Genomic DNA, 18,875 nt, shown 5'->3' on the forward strand with positions numbered 1-18,875 from the left:
CTTTTTAAAAACAATTTATTTCTTCACTTCACATTCCTATTACAGCCCCATCCCTCCTCTCCTACATCCCACCCTCACAAGTCCCTCCCCTTTTAGCCACCCCCCTCCTCAGAGAAAGGGAAGCTCCCCATGGATACTAACTCACCCTGACACATCAAGTCACAGCAGGACTAAATACATCTTCTCCTACTGAGGCCAGACAAGGCAGCTCAACCACAGGAAAGGGATCCAAAGGCAGGCAAGGAAGTTGGAGACAGACCCCTTTCCAATTGTAAGGAGACCCACATAAAGATCAAGCTGCACATCTGCTCCAAATGTGTAGGGGGCCTAGGTCCATCACCTGTATGCTCTTTGGTTGGTGGTTTAGTCTCTCTGCCCCCATGGGCCCGGGTTGGTTGACTCCGTAGGTCTTCTTGGTCTTCTTGGTGTCCTTGATCCCTCCAGTTCCCTCAGTCCTACCTGCACTCTTCCACGAGACTCCCTGACCTCCGCCTGATGGGTGGCTGTGGGTCTCTGCATCTGTTTCCATCAGTTGCTGGGTGAAGCCTCTCAAGAGACAGTTATGCTAGACACTGGTCTGCAAGCATAGCAGAGTGTCATTAATAGTGTCAGGGGTTGGCTCTCTCACATTGGATGGCTCTCAAAATGGACAGGTCGTCGTCTGACCATTCTTTGAATCTCTGCTCCATCTTTATCCCTGCACATTTTGTAGGCAGAACAAATTTTGGGTCAAAGGTTTTGTGGGTGGGTTTGTGTCCCCCTCCCTCTACTGGAAGTCCCACCTGGAGTTAGGAAGTGGCCACTTCGGTCTCCATATCCCCAGAGGCTAAGACTCTCAGTTAGGGTCACCCCCATCCCAGGGCCTCCCCTGTCCCAGGTCTCCAGCTTGTCCCAAATAGTCCCCACTCTGATTTCTTTTCTCTCTCCCAACCCTCTCCTGTCCCCTCCCCACATCTACTCCCCATCCCTGCTCCCTTTCTCACCACTTCTCCTACCCAGCTCCCTCCTTCCCTTCACCTCCGATGTTTATTTTATTTCTCTTTCTGAGTGAGATGCAAGCATCCTCCTTTGGGTCCTCCTTGTTACTTGACTTCTTTGGGTCTGTGGACAATAGCATGGTTCTTAGATGGGAGAGACATGTAGTGTAAGATAAGGCAGGTGTTTTAGGCCATCTGGAACCCGCATAGCAATCTGTCCAGTGCTTTTCTGCTCTTGGTAGCTTAGCTTGACCTGGGCTTCCAACTTAGCTTGCTGCCTGCTGGCCTTGTGGGCAGTGCTCAGCTCTGGGTTTGACCTGAGGGCTGGCCCCTGACTGTATCCTTTCAAGCTACATGGCCGGATAATCTACCAAGTCACTTTAGGTCTGAGCGTTCAGCATCTCGGATGATAGTCACTGGTCGATAGAGCCGTGGTAAGGCTCCAATGACCCATCCCTGTGGATGCAGTGCAGGGCACACAGCCAGGGCTTAATAATTAGATATTAGGATGCTTATAGTAGTAAGTCTTTATGCTCCTTTTCACTCTGTGGATGGATTTTCTTCACGCCATCGGACACAAGTCCAGTTACCTCCCAATGCTGATCTTACTTTTGGATCTATAATGTCCCACCCCAAACCAGATTAGATACAATTCAGTCTCTATGCCCAATTCCCAGAGAAAAAACTTTCCTCCAACTGTCAAAAGGCAGGTGACCTCGTCCACAGAGAGTTAAGCTGTATGTATGATGTCTTAGTTACAGTTTGTTGTTGTGATAAATGTGACCATAACAACTCAGAGAGGAAAGAGTTTATCTTACAGTTCCAATGCAAGGTCTATTACTAAAGAAACTCAGGGCAGGAACATGGAGGCAGGAAGTGAAACAGAGGCCATGGAAGATCACTGTTTACTGTCTTGTTCTCTGAGACTTGCTCAGCCTGCCTTCTTAGAGCATCCAGGACCACCAGACCACAGTGATCTGGGCTCTCCCACGTCAATTATAAATCAAGAAGACACACCACAGACTTGCTCACAGGACAATCTGGGGAGGTCATTTTTTTCAATTGAGGATCACTCTTCCAAAAATGACTCTAGTTTGTGTCGAGTTGACATAAAACCAGTCAGCATATGTGGGGAGGCCATGGAAACTCAGAGGTGACGGTGATGGGTCAGGAGTGTTAGCAGATGAGGATAAGGGGAGCTTTGGCAGGAGGAGGAGGGAAGGTATGAACAGGGAAAATGAAGCAGGGTAGTGTTAGCAGAGAAGTAATGGGGGGCTGTGGGGAGGTGTTTGCAGAAGGAAGAAAATGGCATGGGGAGGGGATGGTGGAGGTGATGGGAGGGAGGGGTGAAAGTTTGACTCTTCAAGAAAAAACAGTTGGCTTTATGGGCTGGCCAATCTTCCTGCAATGGTGGAGCCCAGCAGCTCTGCCGTTTGCACTGTTTTGTGGTGGTTTGATAGTCGCTGTGATCGTCAACTTTGCTGGTCAACCTGATATGGGCTGCCCAGATAGCTCACAAAACATGATGTCTGGGTGTGTCTGTGAAGATGTTTCCAGAAAGATTAACACTTATGTCAATAGACTAAAGAAGATATGCTCTCGCTGGCATGCACAGCATCATCAAGTACACATGGCATCACCCAACCCATTTCAGGCCTGACCAGCACAAAGAGACAGACAGCACAGCTCCTGGATTCTGGGCCTTTTGCAGTGGACTCATTACAACCCTGTCTTTCCTGAGCTTCTGGCTCAGAGGTAATGGACTATGGAACACTCCAGCCTCCATAATTATGTGAGCCAATCCTCCATTATAAACTATTTACTTATTTATATGCCTGTGTATCTACTGTCTGCATATCTACCTTCCTATGTGTAGAATATCTATCACCTGTCATCTAGCCATAATCTGCCATTTATATATCTATATTTCTATTACCTGCCTCTGTCTGTCAACTTATCCAACTACCCACCCATCAGCAGTCTGCTTAGCTAATTACCTTCCACTTCTCTACTGACCTGCCTGCACCTACCCATCCCCAACTAGTGTAGTTCTCCCTTTTGCTCGTCCCACTGTGTTATTTTGTCACTGTGATGAAAGAGCTGACAGAAGTGCTTTGAAGATGGATTTAGTTTGGCTTGTGGTTTTAGTCTATCCATCATGGTGGGAAAGACAGAGCAGCTATGGTACTGGACCTGTGGCAGTGGTGGTGCTGGGGGCTTTGGCCATCTTGGTATATCTTCATGAAGCAGAGAGCTTGGACAGGAACTGGAAATGGATACCACCTCATAGAGTTTCCACAGTTCCCCAAAAGATGGTTGCTGATGGTGGAGATTTTTTTTTTCATTTTTTTTTTATTAACTTGAGTATTTCTTATATACATTTCGAGTGTTATTCCCTTTCCTGGTTTCCGGGCAAAAATCCCCCTCCCCCTTCCCCCTCCCCTTCCTTATGGGTATTCCCCTCCCAACCCTCCCCACATTGCCGCCCTCCCCCCAAAAGTCTAGTTCACTGGGGGTTCAGTCTTAGCAGGACCCAGGGCTTCCCCTTCCACTGGTGCTCTTACTAGGATATTCATTGCTACCTATTGGGTCAGAGTCCAGGGTCAGTCCATGTATAGTCTTTAGGTAGTGGCTTAGTCCCTGGAAGCTCTGGTTGCTTGGCATTGTTGTACTTTTGGGGTCTCGAGCCCCTTCAAGCTCTTCCAGTTCTTTCTCTGATTCCTTCAATAGGGGACCTATTCTCAGTTCAGTGGTTTGCTGCTGGCATTCGCCTCTGTATTTGCTGTATTCTGGCTGTGTCTCTCAGGAGCGATCTACATCCGGCTCCTGTCGGTCTGCACTTCTTTGCTTCATCCATCTTGTCTAATTGGGTGGCTGTATATGTATGGGCCACATGTGGGGCAGGCTCTGAATGGGTGTTCCTTCAGTCTCTGTTTTAATCTTTGCCTCTCTCTTCCCTGCCAAGGGTATTCTTGTTCCCCTTTTAAAGAAGGCGTGAAACATTCACATTTTGATCATCCATCTTGAGTTTCATTTGTTCTAGGCATCTAGGGTAATTCAAGCATTTGGGCTAATAGCCACTTATCAATGAGTGCATACCATGTATGTCTTTCTGTGATTGGGTTAGCTCACTCAGGATAATATTTTCCAGTTCCAACCATTTGCCTACGAATTTCATAAAGCCATTGTTTTTGATAGCTGAGTAATATTCCATTGTGTAGATGTACCACATTTTCTGTATCCATTCCTCTGTTGAAGGGCATCTGGGTTCTTTCCAGCTTCTGGCTATTATAAATAAGGCTGTGATGAACATAGTGGAGCACGTGTCTTTTTTATATGTTGGGGCATCTTTTGGGTATATGCCCAAAAGAGGTATAGCTGGATCCTCAGGCAGTTCAATGTCCAATTTTCTGAGGAACCTCCAGACTGATTTCCAGAATGGTTGTACCAGTCTGCAATCCCACCAACAATGGAGGAGTGTTCCTCTTTCTCCGCATCCTCGCCAGCATCTGCTGTCAGATGGTGGAGATTTGATTCGTTGTCTCTTCCTCATCATCACTGTATCACATCCACTAGGAGGCTGTAAGGAGCCCTACTCTCCTGGCTGCTGTTCCCATTTTATGGCTTTGTTTTGTCTGGTATGTGACTGAATCATCAATACCTCCCTTACCCTTCCGGTTCCCTTTCCTGCTGGGAGAGAGTCTTCATGTTTATTCCTAGATTGTATTAATTTACACAAATGAATATATATGAATATATATATATATATTTAGTATTTATGAGCACATACACATGTTCTATGTATTGTAATAGTGAATCCTCACTGTGAACTGATGGGATTTAGAATCACCTATAAAGCAAGTTTCTGGGTGAGAGTAAGGGCCACTTCTAGGAAGGTTTGAGTAAGATGGAAAGAGCTAGTGTGGGTGGCAATGACACTGATTCCTCCTCTGCAGTCTCACACTAATTAAAAATGGAGAGGACAAGAGACTGGAGAAATGTTGTCCTGATCAAGAACATGTGGTACTATTGCAGTGGACTGGGATTGGTTTCTAGCACCCCTGTCAGACAGCTAACAAGCATCTATAACTCCAGTTCCAGGGAACCTGATGCTTTATCTGACCTCTGAGGCACTTAGAAACACATGTGAAGCAAATACGTACATGTAGGGACATCCATACATGTAAATAAACCTTAATAATAACCTTAATAATAACAAAATAACAATAATAAATTATTAGCCTTTTTTAAAAAAAGAAGGTGTCTTAGGGTTTCCACTGCTGTGAAGAGACTCCATAACCAAGGCAACCCTTATAAAGGACAACGTTTAACTGGGTGGGGCTGGCTTACAGGTTTAGAGGTTCAGTCCATTATCATCATGGCTGGAAGAATAGCTGTGTCCAGGCAGGCAGGCAGGTATGGGAGGAGCTGAGAGTTCTACATCTTGTTTGGAAGGCAAACAGGAGAAGACTGACTTCCAGGAAGCTAGAAAAAGGGTCTCAAAGCCCATCCCCACAGTGACACACTTCCTCCAACAAGGTCACACCCACTTCCACAAGGCCACACTTCTTAATAATGCCACTCCCTGGGCAAGCATATTCAAACCACCACAGAAGGGGGCAAGTGGAGTGCTGGCATTCAGCTCTCTGCTTCTGGGCTGCAGACTCGATGTGATCAGTCACTTTACACTCCACTACCAACCTTGCCACCCCTGAAACCAGCCCAAACCAACCCTTCCCTCCATAAGTTGCTGCCGCCAGGTGATCTGTCCTAGTGAAGAGGTCAGTAACTAGTGTATGTGTGTCTACAAAGATGTGGTCATTTGGCAAACACATCTCTGCGGCTGCTGGCTTATTTATTTACCCAAGCATGGTCAACAATTCGTCTATTGTAGGCCCTCCTTTGTTTTGTTAGGTGTACGCACAAGTACATTTTTATGAACTCATGGGGCATAATGTGACTTGGCATATGCATGTTATGAAAAGCTCATCGATTAAGTTAGTTAGCATAGCCTCTACCCTTTTATTTTGGCTGGTAAGAACAAAACATTAAGAACAGTTGCCTAACAAATTGTTATTTATCTACTCTTGCTAGGTATACATTAGATTCTGCATTAGGTTCTCCAAACTTAGCATCTTATGACTGAAAAGCCATTTTAACTCACAGAAGAAAAGAAACATGGAAAGACTCTTGCTGCCATGTGCAGTGCTTGTCTGAAGTGTAGGTGAGAGGGCTGTAGTGGGGGTGGGGCTGAGAGATGGCATTTCTAGGACATGCTTCCAGCTCGCTGATCCTCATTTAGTGATGATCTTAATTCTAATGGCAGGGCCTGTGGCTGCAGCTGTAGGGAGAAGCACTCTGAATGGTGCTTGCCTGCCTGGCTTTCTTGGGCTTGGAATCAAGCCAGGAGCTTCTTTGGGACAATGGGGACAGTCTTTGATCTGGGTCAGTCTTAGTATGGAGCAGATGAGGGACTCATGGGAAGATGGGGTTTGAACATCTGTTTTTGGTTCAGTTCATATGGACATGTGATGTACACACCCAAGGGAGTTTATGCTGAATCCTGCAATTGACCAAGGGGCCGACAGTGAGAGGTTGTAGAGTGCTGTACTCTAAATGGAACAGCAATACCATTCTTCCATGAATTCCACCACATGAATCCATCTCTTTAGAGGTAAAGACCTACGCAGCGTTAAACTGGAATCCTTCCAGGGAGGGTAACACATCTTCTTGTTGCTCTAATAAGGACTAATTTTTATTGTAAGTGGCAGAAACTTTAAGCAGCTGGAGCATGAAGCAGGCTTTAGCTGGCTCGCTCATCTCCACAGACCGTCTAGGAGCAGAGATGGAACATGTGCCAGAACACTGTCACCAGAAACATTTCTTCCATTTGTCAGATTCTCTCCCCTTTGAGCTGGCTTCATCTCCAGGGAACAAAGATGGCTTCCAGCAGCACCTGCTCACTTCCAGGCTCAAAGGAGAGGGCAGCTCTTTGCCTCTCACCCGAACCCAAATCACAACATCATTTCTCTTTGGCATATTAGGCATTTGGTGGCTATCCATAGGGCACTCACTGTGACTGATGGATAAAGATACAGTCGGTACCAAAGACTGGAGGGAGAAGGGCCAGCGCCATCCAAGGACACATTCTGGGGGTGGGAGTTCAGCAAAGAAATGGAGAAAGGGGCAGTCAGAAGGACAAAATGGACACATGCTCACCATTCTTACCAGTGTGTGCACCCCCACATCATACCTAGTAGATCAGTGCACCCGAGAAGGGGAGGCATAGAAGACATTGTAAAGATGAACCCCAGATACAGGTTCTACACTGGGAAGCAGGCAGGGTGAAGAGGTGATCTTTAGGACCCCTTTAGGAGCTAGGGTGAAACTCAAGGGCTCTGAAATGTAGGAGCAGTGGAGCTCCTGTTTGTTGAGGAACTGGCATTGCTGTTCTCAAATCATGCCAATAGCCCTCTCTTTGCTAATAACGGAAGTGCATCCTGAAGTTATATTCCTTATCAGCATGTAACAGCATCATTGCTTCAAGGACTCTTAGCCATGCTCCAAGGAGCATGCTGGTGACTAACAGGGACAACTTGTAATACAACTAGGAAGGACACTTGTCCTGTTTGCTGCACTCTTATGATCACTTTATGTTGTTCCCATTAAGGACGGATAATGTGACTAACAGGCAGCTGACCTTTCCCAAGCATTCCATTACAACCCTGAGAGGTCCAGCCTACTCCTCCAATCTGCGGATGAATTTTCTGTGCTCTGGAAGAGACACAGTGATTTACCAACCAATGGGTCATGGAACTCTCAGTCTTTTATCTCCAACCTCCATGCCCCTGCTGAGCATCTATCTGCAAGGAAAACTAGAGGAAGGGGGATGGGAGAATCATCTTTAGGAGAAATGTTTGAGCTCTAGAGCAATACACAATAAGAGATGAAGAGAAACACCATGTGTTCAAGACATGGCTATTGTTGCAAGAGCAAGAAGCTAAAAACAAGAACGTCCGTTCTGCTAATGCCGCTGCTGCCATGGGCAAGGGAGCAATGTAAGACCAAGACATTTAAGAAACAAAATGCCACTGTCCTTGTTAATTTTATGTTGGCTTGACACCAGCTAGAATCATCATAGAGGAAAAAGCCTGTATTGAGAAAATGCCTCTCTAAGATTGGGCTCTGGGCAAACCTGTGAGGGCATTTTCTTAATTAGTGATTGATGTGGCAGGGCCAAGCCCATTGTGGGTGGTGCCATCCCTGGGCTGATGGCTCTGGGTTCCATAAGAAAGCAGGCTGAGCAAACATTGAGGAGCAAACCAGTAAGCAGCATCCCTCCATGGCTTCTGCACCAGCTCCTGCCTCCAGGTACCTGCTCTGTTTGAGTTCCTGTCCTGACTTCTTTCAATGATCAACTGTGAAGTGGAAGTGTAGTCAAATAACTCTTTCCTTCCCAACTTGCTTTTTGGTAATGGTGTTTCATCACAGCAACAGAAACCCTAACTAAGACAGGCAGAGTTAATAATCATATAGCAGAGATTACAATACAGAAACATTGGCTTGGGCAGCCGTGTGAGAACCTGGGGTTATTCTAAGGAAGCTACTAACAGCAGTGCTCTGATTCATTCTTCTTATGTGGGTTTTCCTGGAAGCTACACACCAATGTCTTCACCTCAGATGGGACACCAATGACTAACTCAAGAAGTAGTCTCATCAGAGTCTCACTGTATAGACTGATGAGTTTATTAGAGTTACATGCAGGAGCGCAGGTGGTTAACAGGCAGCACTTCACTGGAAAGTCCTACCTGGCATGGCGATGACTCAGTTCTTAACTTCCTGTATCTCATGAGCCTTCCCCTCTTCCTCCAGTGGGGAAAGGCTCCATTCGAAGGGAATGGCAGGTATGGGCTTATGGAAGCTCATCCATAGCCTCTCCATCCACCAGCTTCTTGTGAGCTATGAGAGAGTGGGTGAGAAGAGGATTAGCTAGCTTTGATCCTCAGGACTCTAGGCTCTAACTGACTGTATCTTGTCACAGTAGAGTCTGAAATAGCAAAACATACTTTAAATAATTCACAACTTACTTGAACCAACTGTTGTGGAAGGCGGTAAGTCCAATGGTTTTCACTGGGAGGTTTTGGTGTTGGCTGTGAGACTTGGGGGAAGACAAGTTCTTTGAGTTTCAGGTTCCCCCCATGTAAAATTGGAAAAAGAGCGAACTCTATCTGTAGAACTCTAGCCTTATTTCAGGCACTGTGCTAAGCACTGTCTTCATCCTAGTGACACCCTCATCCCAGTGACATCACGAGGAGGGAAATCCAATCTTATTCTGCAGCCCAGAGCTCAGCAGCTCAGTGGAATGAGATGACATGGACGAACTGGAGCAATTTAAGTGAGTGTTTTATGTGGGTCTGTTTTGGTGATTAAATAGTGTGTGTGTGTGTGGGGGGGGGTCAGAGTTCAATGTTAGGTGTCTTCCCTGTCTCTCTCCACTTTAGTTTTTGAGAAAGAGTGTCTCACTAACCTGGCCCTCATTATCCTGATAGCCTGGCTTTCCAGCAAACCCAAGGAACCTCCTGCCTCCATCTCTCCAATGTGGAGATTACAGGCATGCGCTATGCCTGTCTTTTCACACAGGTGCTAGGGATCTGAACTCAGGTCCTAGTGCTTGCCCAGCAAGCACTTTGCCAAGGAACCCACCTCCTGGTCCTGGCAATAACAGTTATTGTTAATTTTTCTTTACATTTTTGTTTACTTTGGCTGTGTAACATACTGAAGTTATACAGAGATTAGCATGACTCATGCACAAAGGTGATATGCAAATTCATGAAGCGTTCCTTATTTTATTTTAAGAATAGTTTGCATCTGGAGCTGGAGATATGCCTTAGTGGTTCAAGAGCATTTGCTGTTCTTGCAGACGACCCGAGTTCATTTCCCAGTATTGACACTGGGTAACTCACAACCACTTGCAACTCCAGCTCCAAAACCATCCAATATCTTCTGGACTCCAATGGCACCAGCGCTCACAGGCATGTGCACACACACACATACATAACTTTTGAAATAAAATAAATATTTAAAAAGTTTTGCATTTTAACTGAGAGCCATGGATAAAAGTAAGCCATTTGTACTAGTAATCGAATATTCAGTATTATTTTTACCTAATATTAATAATTTGGAAGTTACTGTATTGTTTCATGTTCCTCCTGCGAGTGAAGCCCTCTCATATGCTTTAATATCCTCAGAGGACAGCCTTGTTGACATAACCCAACTTTGAAAGCACCAAGAATCTGAAACATTCAAACTTGCTGCTGCAGCTGGGAAAAGAAAAATATCCAGATATGTCCTTAAAACCCAGACAGTCATCTAGAAGAGAAAGGCATCCTCCCCTGAGGGAGGTCAGCAGGCACGGGCTTTGAGAGGAGGGAACAATTCCATAGTTTCTAATCATCTACCCCCATTTTCTCTCACACCACTGTTGGGTGCTAGGGGCTCATTCCTGCAAAGTACTGATCTGATGGTCACACAGGGCGCATGCTATAAACTTGCCTAGAATCCTTGCAAGGTCCTGGGGATACATAAGATCAACAGGGCCATTTCCGCTCTCCCTTCATTGTACCGTGGAGAGAGGAGGAGGGAAGCCTACCTTATATGTAGGAAGTACAAGAACAGATTCTGGATCCAAAGTGGTGGTCTGACCTTGGCCATACAAGGTGTCTAGGTCCCCGACAGTGCATTTCCTTGATGTTGAAATGGGATAACAAAACTCTTTAGATTTTGGCAGATTCAAGGCATGTTGTATTCATGGCAGAATATGTGGTACATGATAGGGTTATGTAGGTCTTAGCTGTTATTACTAGTAAGCGTTCCTGGAAAGCATGGCTGGATCAGGCAGTGTGACTACAGGTTACAACAAGCTGTCCCTGATCTCCAGAGCTAATAATCAAGAGCAATTCACAGCCCTTGCCTGGCTACTGAGGAGATAATGCTCACATGCCTGGTGCTCTGAGGTTCAGAAGAGGAGAGGTGGATGCAGAAGGTACAGGATGGAGAGGTCAGGGATCCTTGACTGCAAAGGAAGAACGGTGCACTGGGAACTAGATGGGCTGGGGCAGGGGTGCTTGGGAAGCAGGTACACAGCAATGCAGAGGGAAAGGACACCTTCCTTTGATCTGTCTGTAAAGAGACAGCCATGCCTCTGGTAGGGCAGGTCCCTGAAGAGTCATCTTCCACCACCCAAGTGCTTCAGGTCCTGATGCTATGAAAACCAGCACAGACAACTGAGTCATGTCTGGAATGAGACTTAGTCTCAGGTCTCTCCCAGTTACCTCGATGTATCTCCACTTATTATGGGTTACAGTGCAATGAATGTGGAAATACATTTCTAAAGACATTTAAAAAAAAGTCCAGAGTGGCACTTGGCTGTTAGCTTAGTACTCAGGCGGTGAATCAAGAGGACTGATCACTGCAAGTTCAAGGCCAGCCTAGGCTGAGTGAGGATATCCAGGCTAATCGGGGGTACAAACAAAATAAACTTAACTAGTGGAATGTTACAGCCTAGTCTAGTCTCCCTAATGGTTATATTAGCCTGTAACCGAGCAGACTGCTAATGCAAAACCAAACTTAGAAATAAAGTGTTGAATATTGAAAAGAGAAAAATATGAGTACACTTTTGCACCATCATGAAGTTTAAAAACTGCAAGTCAAAGCCTTTAAAGTTGGGGGCCACCATCTGTGCACCACACATTCCAGAAACCACGCGTGATTGCAGTGTAAGTCAATGAGACCCCGAGCTGGGTGTGTCAATGAGACCCCGAGCTGGGTGTGTCAATGAGACCCCGAGCTGGGTGTCAATGAGACCCCGAGCTGGGTGTCAATGAGACCCCCGAGCTGGGTGTGTCAATGAGACCCCGAGCTGGGTGTGTCAATGAGACCCCGAGCTGGGTGTGTCAATGAGACCCCGAGCTGGGTGTGTCAATGAGACCCCGCGCTGGGTGTCAATGAGACCCCGAGCTGGGTGTCAATGAGACCCCCGAGCTGGGTGTGTCAATGAGACCCCCGAGCTGGGTGTGTCAATGAGACCCCCGAGCTGGGTGTGTCAATGAGACCCCGAGCTGGGTGTCAATGAGACCCCGAGCTGGGTGTCAATGAGACCCCGAGCTGGGTGTGTCAATGAGACCCCCGAGCTGGGTGTGTCAATGAGACCCCGAGCTGGGTGTCAATGAGACCCCGAGCTGGGTGTCAATGAGACCCCCGAGCTGGGTGTGTCAATGAGACCCCGAGCTGGGTGTGTCAATGAGACCCCGAGCTGGGTGTCAATGAGACCCCGAGCTGGGTGTCAATGAGACCCCGAGCTGGGTGTGTCAATGAGACCACGAGCTGGGTGTGTCAATGAGACCCCGAGCTGGGTGTACCAATGAGCATGGACTTGTGCTTTGCTCTGGAGACCCAGTTCCCTTCTCCTCTCTATCCAAAGTTATTCTTCTCCTGGGGACTGTGTGAGAAGTCCATTTCAGCATAGCATTGTGAATTGGGGTTTGCATTTTTATTTCTATGCAGTTTTTACCTTGTCTAACAAACTCTGTGAAGTTACAGCCCTGGCCGAATTTTTGCCCTGGGAGGAATCCCTCCTTTTATTATGTTTTTTTCCTGTTTTCCAGTGCAGCATTTTCTTCTTGCTTGGGACACTCAACTATCTCCCAACTGCCTCTGTCTTGTCCCAAATCGCTCTTGAAAGACGTGACTGAAATTTGGAGTTTTGTCCTTTCGATGGGGAAGGACATTCTAAGCTCAAAATAGGTCTCTTCTGGGACAGGCACACGGATGCCACACTTTCTGGGCAGTGGTGCCGGGGCCAGGCTGGCCTTATGAGCACTCTGTGTGCTGTATCCAAGGCTAGCGTAGTGACAATAGTTCCTGACAGACATGTCATAGTCCACCATATGTGCCATGGAAATGCACCAGAGGTTGTGGGACTTGAACTGGTAGGGGGAGGAGGACAGCAAGGACTCACTGATGTAATGGTCCCAGAGTCCTGCTCACTATGACTCCAAAGTTTAGTTGAACCTAATACTTAATAGCGTCTTCCTTCCCAGAGGGCAGTGGGATGCTTGTTTTTGGCTTGTGAAGCCACTGATATTTTAATTAATTTTTCCAGGAAAGCATTGGCCTGCTATCCTTAGAAACATCACTTTGCTGCCTGGCCTTGCAAGAATCTGACCTATTTTAGAAAGGCAGCTCACTGTGGCCCTAGGGTTCTTTTATGCAAGAGAGAGAAATGAAGCTCTTCTCTTACTGACTGGGGATGGGATACCCAAGTCAATTACAGCTACTGAAACGAAGGCTCCATAAACATTGTGTTAGTGAACCAAAGGTCTTCACAAATTTGTACTGAGAGGACCATCCCAAAATAACCATATACACTCTGGTAGATTATTGGGCAGGGCCTATCCTTCTGAGTAGAAGAGGACCACTAACACAAAGCCTCTCAGTGCTGTGCCCTTTGATGGTATAATATCTGTGGCTGCACCACCTAGCTTGGTTTATGAACAAAACTCCACTTCCTTAGTCCACACACTAAGACTCCAGTTCTTCCAGCTTGACTTTTCTTTCTTTCTTTTTTTTAAAAGACTTATTTATTTAATGTATATGGATACACTGTAGCTGTCTTCAAACACACTAGAAGAGGGTATCAGACTTTATTTCAGATGGTTGTGAGCTACCATGTGGTTGCTGGGAATTGAACTCAGGACCTCGGGAGCAGTCAGTGCTCTTAACCACTGAGCCATCTCTCCAGCCCTTGACTTTTCAAGTTAGGAGTGGTGGCTCATGTTCGTAAACCCAGGCAGCTGAGACAGGAGAACTGTTGGGAGCTCCAAGTAGACCTGTGGGCCTGAACTACCTAGTAAGTTCTTTGTCCTTGAGAGATCTTTTCTAAAGAAAACAGAAGAAGAAAGAAAAAAAAGAGAGAAAGATTTAAAAAAAAGGAAAAGTTTTCAGCATCAGAGGAATGTCTTGGGGTTTCCTTTTTTCTTATCTTTTTTTGGTCTTATTTACCTTTATTTTATGTGCATTGGTGTTTTGCCTGCATGTTTGTCTATATGAGAATGTCAGATCTTGGAGTTACAAACAGTTGTGAGCTGCCATGTGGCTGTTGGGATTTGAACCCAAGTCCCCTGGAAGAACAGTCAGTGCCCCTAACCACTGAGCCATCTCTCCAGCTCCGAATCTTAGGGTCTCTATTTCTATTATAAGATGTGAGAGGCAACTAGAGGAGGAAAGGGTTATTTCATTTTACCACTCAATCACACTCCATCATAAATGGAAATCAGGACAGGAACTGAAGGCAGGAACTTGGAAGCAGAAACTGAAGTGGAGACCATGGAGAAGCATTGCTTACTGGCTTGCCCACCATGGCTTGCCCACATGGCTTGCTCAGCTTGCACTCATGTAGAACCCAGGACCCCTGTGAGAGTCTGCATCCTCACACCAATATTTAATCGAGAAAATGTTCTTAGATTTTCCTCCAGGTAATCTCAGTTGAGACTCATCTTCTCAGATAATGTCTAGGTTTGTGTCAAGTTGATAAAAACAGACTAAGACCGGGAATCTTGTGTTTTGTATTACTGGAAACAAGGTCCACTAATCAATGCCTTAGTCTGGCTTGTTTTGATCCCTAGTCTTCCAAGGATGTACAATTAGAAAAGGAGCAGGCAGAATGACCCAGAAGACAAGAAGAGACATGGCTTTGTCTAATGAAGCAAAACTCAAACTGTTCTCTATGGCAAGTTACAAAAACAAGCCTTTCTTTGTCCAGTTGGTTCTCAGAGTTTGCAGGGAAAATAGACACTTGCCAATCACAGGTAAGCTTGTCATTCCTATAAGTCCAGAACTGTGGACTGTAGGCAGGAAGAGAGCTGAGAGTCTGAGAGCATCCTGGGCTACATTCCAGCATCTTGTTTCAGAAAAGAAATATATGATGTGCCTATCCTCAATTTAAAAGGCAGAAGGATTGAAGATGTCATGTGCTCTCGAGAGTGTTCTGCTATACAAGATGTAACCTGAATGCCTTAGGTGGTTTCCCACAAAAACAGTTGATTCCAGGAACGGAATGTGCTGGAAGGAAGCACCTCTCCCTAGGTATTCCTGAAGAGAATGGTTCCTCTGTGACAGGTTCCCAACCAAACAGCTCAACAGCCTCCAAGAGCTCGAGCCTTGCGGTGCTCTTCCGCCACCTACTGACAACTGTGGCTCATTGCGGTTTCCCAAGGCCTTGGTGCGCTCTCCAGCTCAAATTAGAGTATTTCATTGGGTCCAAAGGAGAAAGGAAATAACCTGAAATTCTGGACAACTATTCTATTTTGTCAATTGTCTTTGGTCTTCTATTGCTAATAATAATACATGTTGCTGGTGACATGGCTAAGTAGAGATGTGTGTGCCACATAGCTTACCTGCAGGGCATGTGTGGCCCCTGCCCCTGTAAATAAATCAGGCTTGAGAGATGGCTCACTGGTTAAGAGTCTTGCTGCCTTTGTGATCAGTCCAGGTTTGATACCCAGACCCATATCCAGTTGCTCACAGCTGTCTGCAACTCTGTCTTTACAGGATCTGCTGCTATTTTCTGGCCTTGGCAGGCACATGTAAGTGGTACATATGCAAACAAGCACACAAACACATACACCTAAATAAAAATACTGTTTAAAAAGAAATACATTTATTTAATGAAAAACAAAATAACATGTTAAACAGGTAGAGTCTCATATTTTTCATAACTTAATGTCTTGTGATATATAAAATTAATGTATATTTTAAGGCATTTTTTTCATAAAATATGATCATCCTAAAGGCGTTTAAGAAACCATAGGTGCATGTGTGCATGCATATGGGTGTGTGTGTGTGTGTGTGTGTGTGTGTGTGTGTGTGTTCACAATGTTTGGGGAAATGGTCTGGACTTGTATAGACTGATATAGTATCATTGAACTACACACCCCAACCTCTGAAGGAATTTTAAGAGAGAAACAGTCTGTTTGTGAACTTGACAATCCTAGAATCACCTGGAACGAGTCTGAGAGAGAGACTGCAGCAGAGCGAGGTTGGCCTGTGGGCATATCTGGGAAGGATTATTCTGATCACATTAATTGAGGTGGGAAGATCTGCCCATTGTGGGTGTCATTGTTCCCAGGGTTTGGGCCTGGAATGGGTAAACGTAAAGAAGACACTGAGAAAAAGCAGGTATCTGTTTGTTACTGCTCTACTTCTGCTGGGGATGTGACAGGCTGTTCCAAGTTCCTGACTTCAGTTTTCCAACACGATGAACTGTATGTAACCTGTGATTGTGGACAGATAAACCTCCTTAAGTTGCCTTTGTTAGGATATTTTATCACAGCAAGAATGAAATCAGAACAAACAGCAGAGGGAGGAGTCTTTGCAGAATCAAGGTTGTGGAACTCCATGGAAAATCAGCAAACAAATACTAGCACATGCATATGCAAATTATGTAAATAAAGAATCAAGGGCTGTCATACACACAGGTCTATATATGCCTTGGAAGACTGAGCAGATGTCATCAAAAGCCAGAGTTCAGTAATCCAGCCAATGGAAAAAAGTCTAAATGCGACCCGCGGACCCCGGCCCGCAGCAGCTCTCTGCCCCCAGACCCGGTGAGAGAGAGACCCAACCGCCTGGTCAGGTGGGCACTCCTGAGGCTGCAGAGCGGAAAAGACCACCAACACTGCTCACCCCTGCCCACATCCCTGGCCCAAGAGGAAACTGTATAAGGCCTCTGGGCTCCCGTGGGGGAGGGCCAAGGAGCGGCAGGACCCCTGCCTGAGACACCGCTGGAACCTGAAAGAAACAGACCGGATAAACAGTTCTCTGCACCCAAATCCCGTGGGAGGGAGAGCTAAACCTTCAGAGAGGCAGACAAGCCTGGGAAACCAGAAGAGACTGCTCCCTGCACACACATCTCGGACGCCAGAGGAAAAAGCCAAAGACCATCTGGAACCCTGGTGCACTGAAGCTCCCGGAAGGGGCGGCACAGGTCTTCCTGGTTGCTGCCGCTGCAGAGAGCCCGTGGGCAGCACCCCACGAGCGAACTTGAGCCTCGGGACCACAGGTAAGACCAAATTTTCTGCTGCAAGAAAGCTGCCTGGTGAACTCAAGACACAGGCCCACAGGAACAACTGAAGACCTGTAGAGAGGAAAAACTACACGCCCGAAAGCAGAACACTGTCCCCATAACTGACTGAAAGAGAGGAAAACAGGTCTACAGCACTCCTGACACACAGGCTTATAGGACAGTCTAGCCACTGTCAGAAATAGCAGAACAAAGTAACACTAGAGATAATCTGATGGCGAGAGGCAAGCGCAGGAACCCAAGCAACAGAAACCAAGACTACATGGCACCATCGGAGCCCAATTCTCCCATCAAAACAAACATGGAATATCCAAACACACCAGAAAAGCAAGATCTAGTTTCAAAATCATTTTTGATCATGATGCTGGAGGACTTCAAGAAAGACATGAAGAACTCCCTTAGAGAACAAGTAGAAGCCTACAGAGAGGAATCGCAAAAATGCCTGAAAGAATCGCAAAAATCCATGAAAGAATTCCAGGAAAACATAAATAAACAAGTAGAAGCCCATAGAGAGGAGACACAAAAATCCCTGAAAGAATTCCAGGAAAACACAATCAAACAGTTGAAGGAATTAAAAATGGAAATAGAAGCAATCAAGAAAGAACACATGGAAACAACCCTGGATATAGAAAACCAAAAGAAGAGACAAGGAGCTGTAGATACAAGCTTCACCAACAGAATACAAGAGATGGAAGAGAGAATCTCAGGAGCAGAAGATTCCATAGAAATCATTGACTCAACTGTCAAAGATAATGTAAAGCGGAAAAAGCTACTGGTCCAAAACATACAGGAAATCCAGGACTCAATGAGAAGATCAAACCTAAGGATAATAGGTATAGAAGAGAGTGAAGACTCCCAGCTCAAAGGACCAGTAAATATCTTCAACAAAATCATAGAAGAAAACTTCCCTAACCTAAAAAAAGAGATACCCATAGACATACAAGAAGCCTACAGAACTCCAAATAGATTGGACCAGAAAAGAAACACCTCCCGTCACATAATTGTCAAAACACCAAACGCACAAAATAAAGAAAGAATATTAAAAGCAGTAATGGAAAAAGGTCAAGTAACATATAAAGGCAGACCTATCAGAATCACACCAGACTTCTCGCCAGAAACTATGAAGGCCAGAAGATCCTGGACTGATGTCATACAGACCCTAAGAGAACACAAATGCCAGCCCAGGTTACTGTATCCAGCAAAACTCTCAATTAACATTGATGGAGAAACCAAGATATTCCATGACAAAACCAAATTTACACAATATCTTTCTACAAATCCAGCACTACAAAGGATAATAAATGGTAAAGCCCAACATAAGAAGGCAAGCTATACCCTAGAAGAAGCAAGAAACTAATCGTCTTGGCAACAAAACAAAGAGAATGAAAGCACACAAACATAACCTCACATCCAAATATGAATATAAAGGGAAACAATAATCACTATTCCTTAATATCTCTCAATATCAATGGCCTCAACTCCCCAATAAAAAGACATAGATTAACAAACTGGATACGCAACGAGGACCCTGCATTCTGCTGCCTACAGGAAACACACCTCAGAGACAAAGACAGACACTACCTCAGAGTGAAAGGCTGGAAAACAACTTTCCAAGCAAATGGTCAGAAGAAGCAAGCTGGAGTAGCCATTCTAATATCAAATAAAATCAATTTCCAACTAAAAGTCATCAAAAAAGATAAGGAAGGACACTTCATATTCATCAAAGGAAAAATCCACCAAGATGAACTCTCAATCCTAAA

At 45.5% G+C, this 18,875-nt stretch overlaps 1 protein-coding gene, 1 long non-coding RNA gene and 1 pseudogene across 7 annotated transcripts in view; 2 read left to right on the top strand and 1 right to left on the bottom strand.

The window, feature by feature from the left end:
• Cmahp (cytidine monophospho-N-acetylneuraminic acid hydroxylase, pseudogene) overlaps positions 1 to 18,875 on the bottom strand; it is an 85,189-nt gene continuing 66,314 nt past the window's right edge. For 2 of the 5 annotated variants that reach the window (XR_010058898.1, XR_010058899.1), the window contains exons 16-18: positions 8,786 to 8,936; positions 984 to 1,101; positions 1 to 697 (exon numbers count right to left, since the gene is read on the bottom strand). The gene's annotated coding sequence lies outside the window, so the exon portion shown is untranslated. Of the gene's footprint in view, positions 698 to 983; positions 1,102 to 3,823; positions 8,937 to 18,875 lie in introns of those variants that run through there. The other 3 variants (XM_039095890.2, XM_063276608.1, XR_005495302.2) reach the window with 2 other exon arrangements.
• The window catches only part of LOC102552189 (uncharacterized), a 59,454-nt gene continuing 43,209 nt past the window's right edge, over positions 2,631 to 18,875 (top strand). Inside the window, exons 1-2 of one of the 2 annotated variants that reach the window (XR_010059163.1) lie at positions 2,631 to 2,769; positions 9,261 to 9,372. This is a non-coding gene — a long non-coding RNA (uncharacterized LOC102552189). The remainder of the gene's footprint in view (positions 2,770 to 9,260; positions 9,373 to 18,875) is intronic. The other variant, XR_005495369.2, reaches the window with a different exon arrangement.
• LOC120097967 (U6 spliceosomal RNA) lies at positions 9,731 to 9,826 on the top strand (annotated as a pseudogene).

The sequence above is a fragment of the Rattus norvegicus genome, chromosome 17 (genome assembly GCF_036323735.1).
Source record: "Rattus norvegicus strain BN/NHsdMcwi chromosome 17, GRCr8, whole genome shotgun sequence".
Taxonomy (NCBI): domain Eukaryota; kingdom Metazoa; phylum Chordata; class Mammalia; order Rodentia; family Muridae; genus Rattus; species Rattus norvegicus.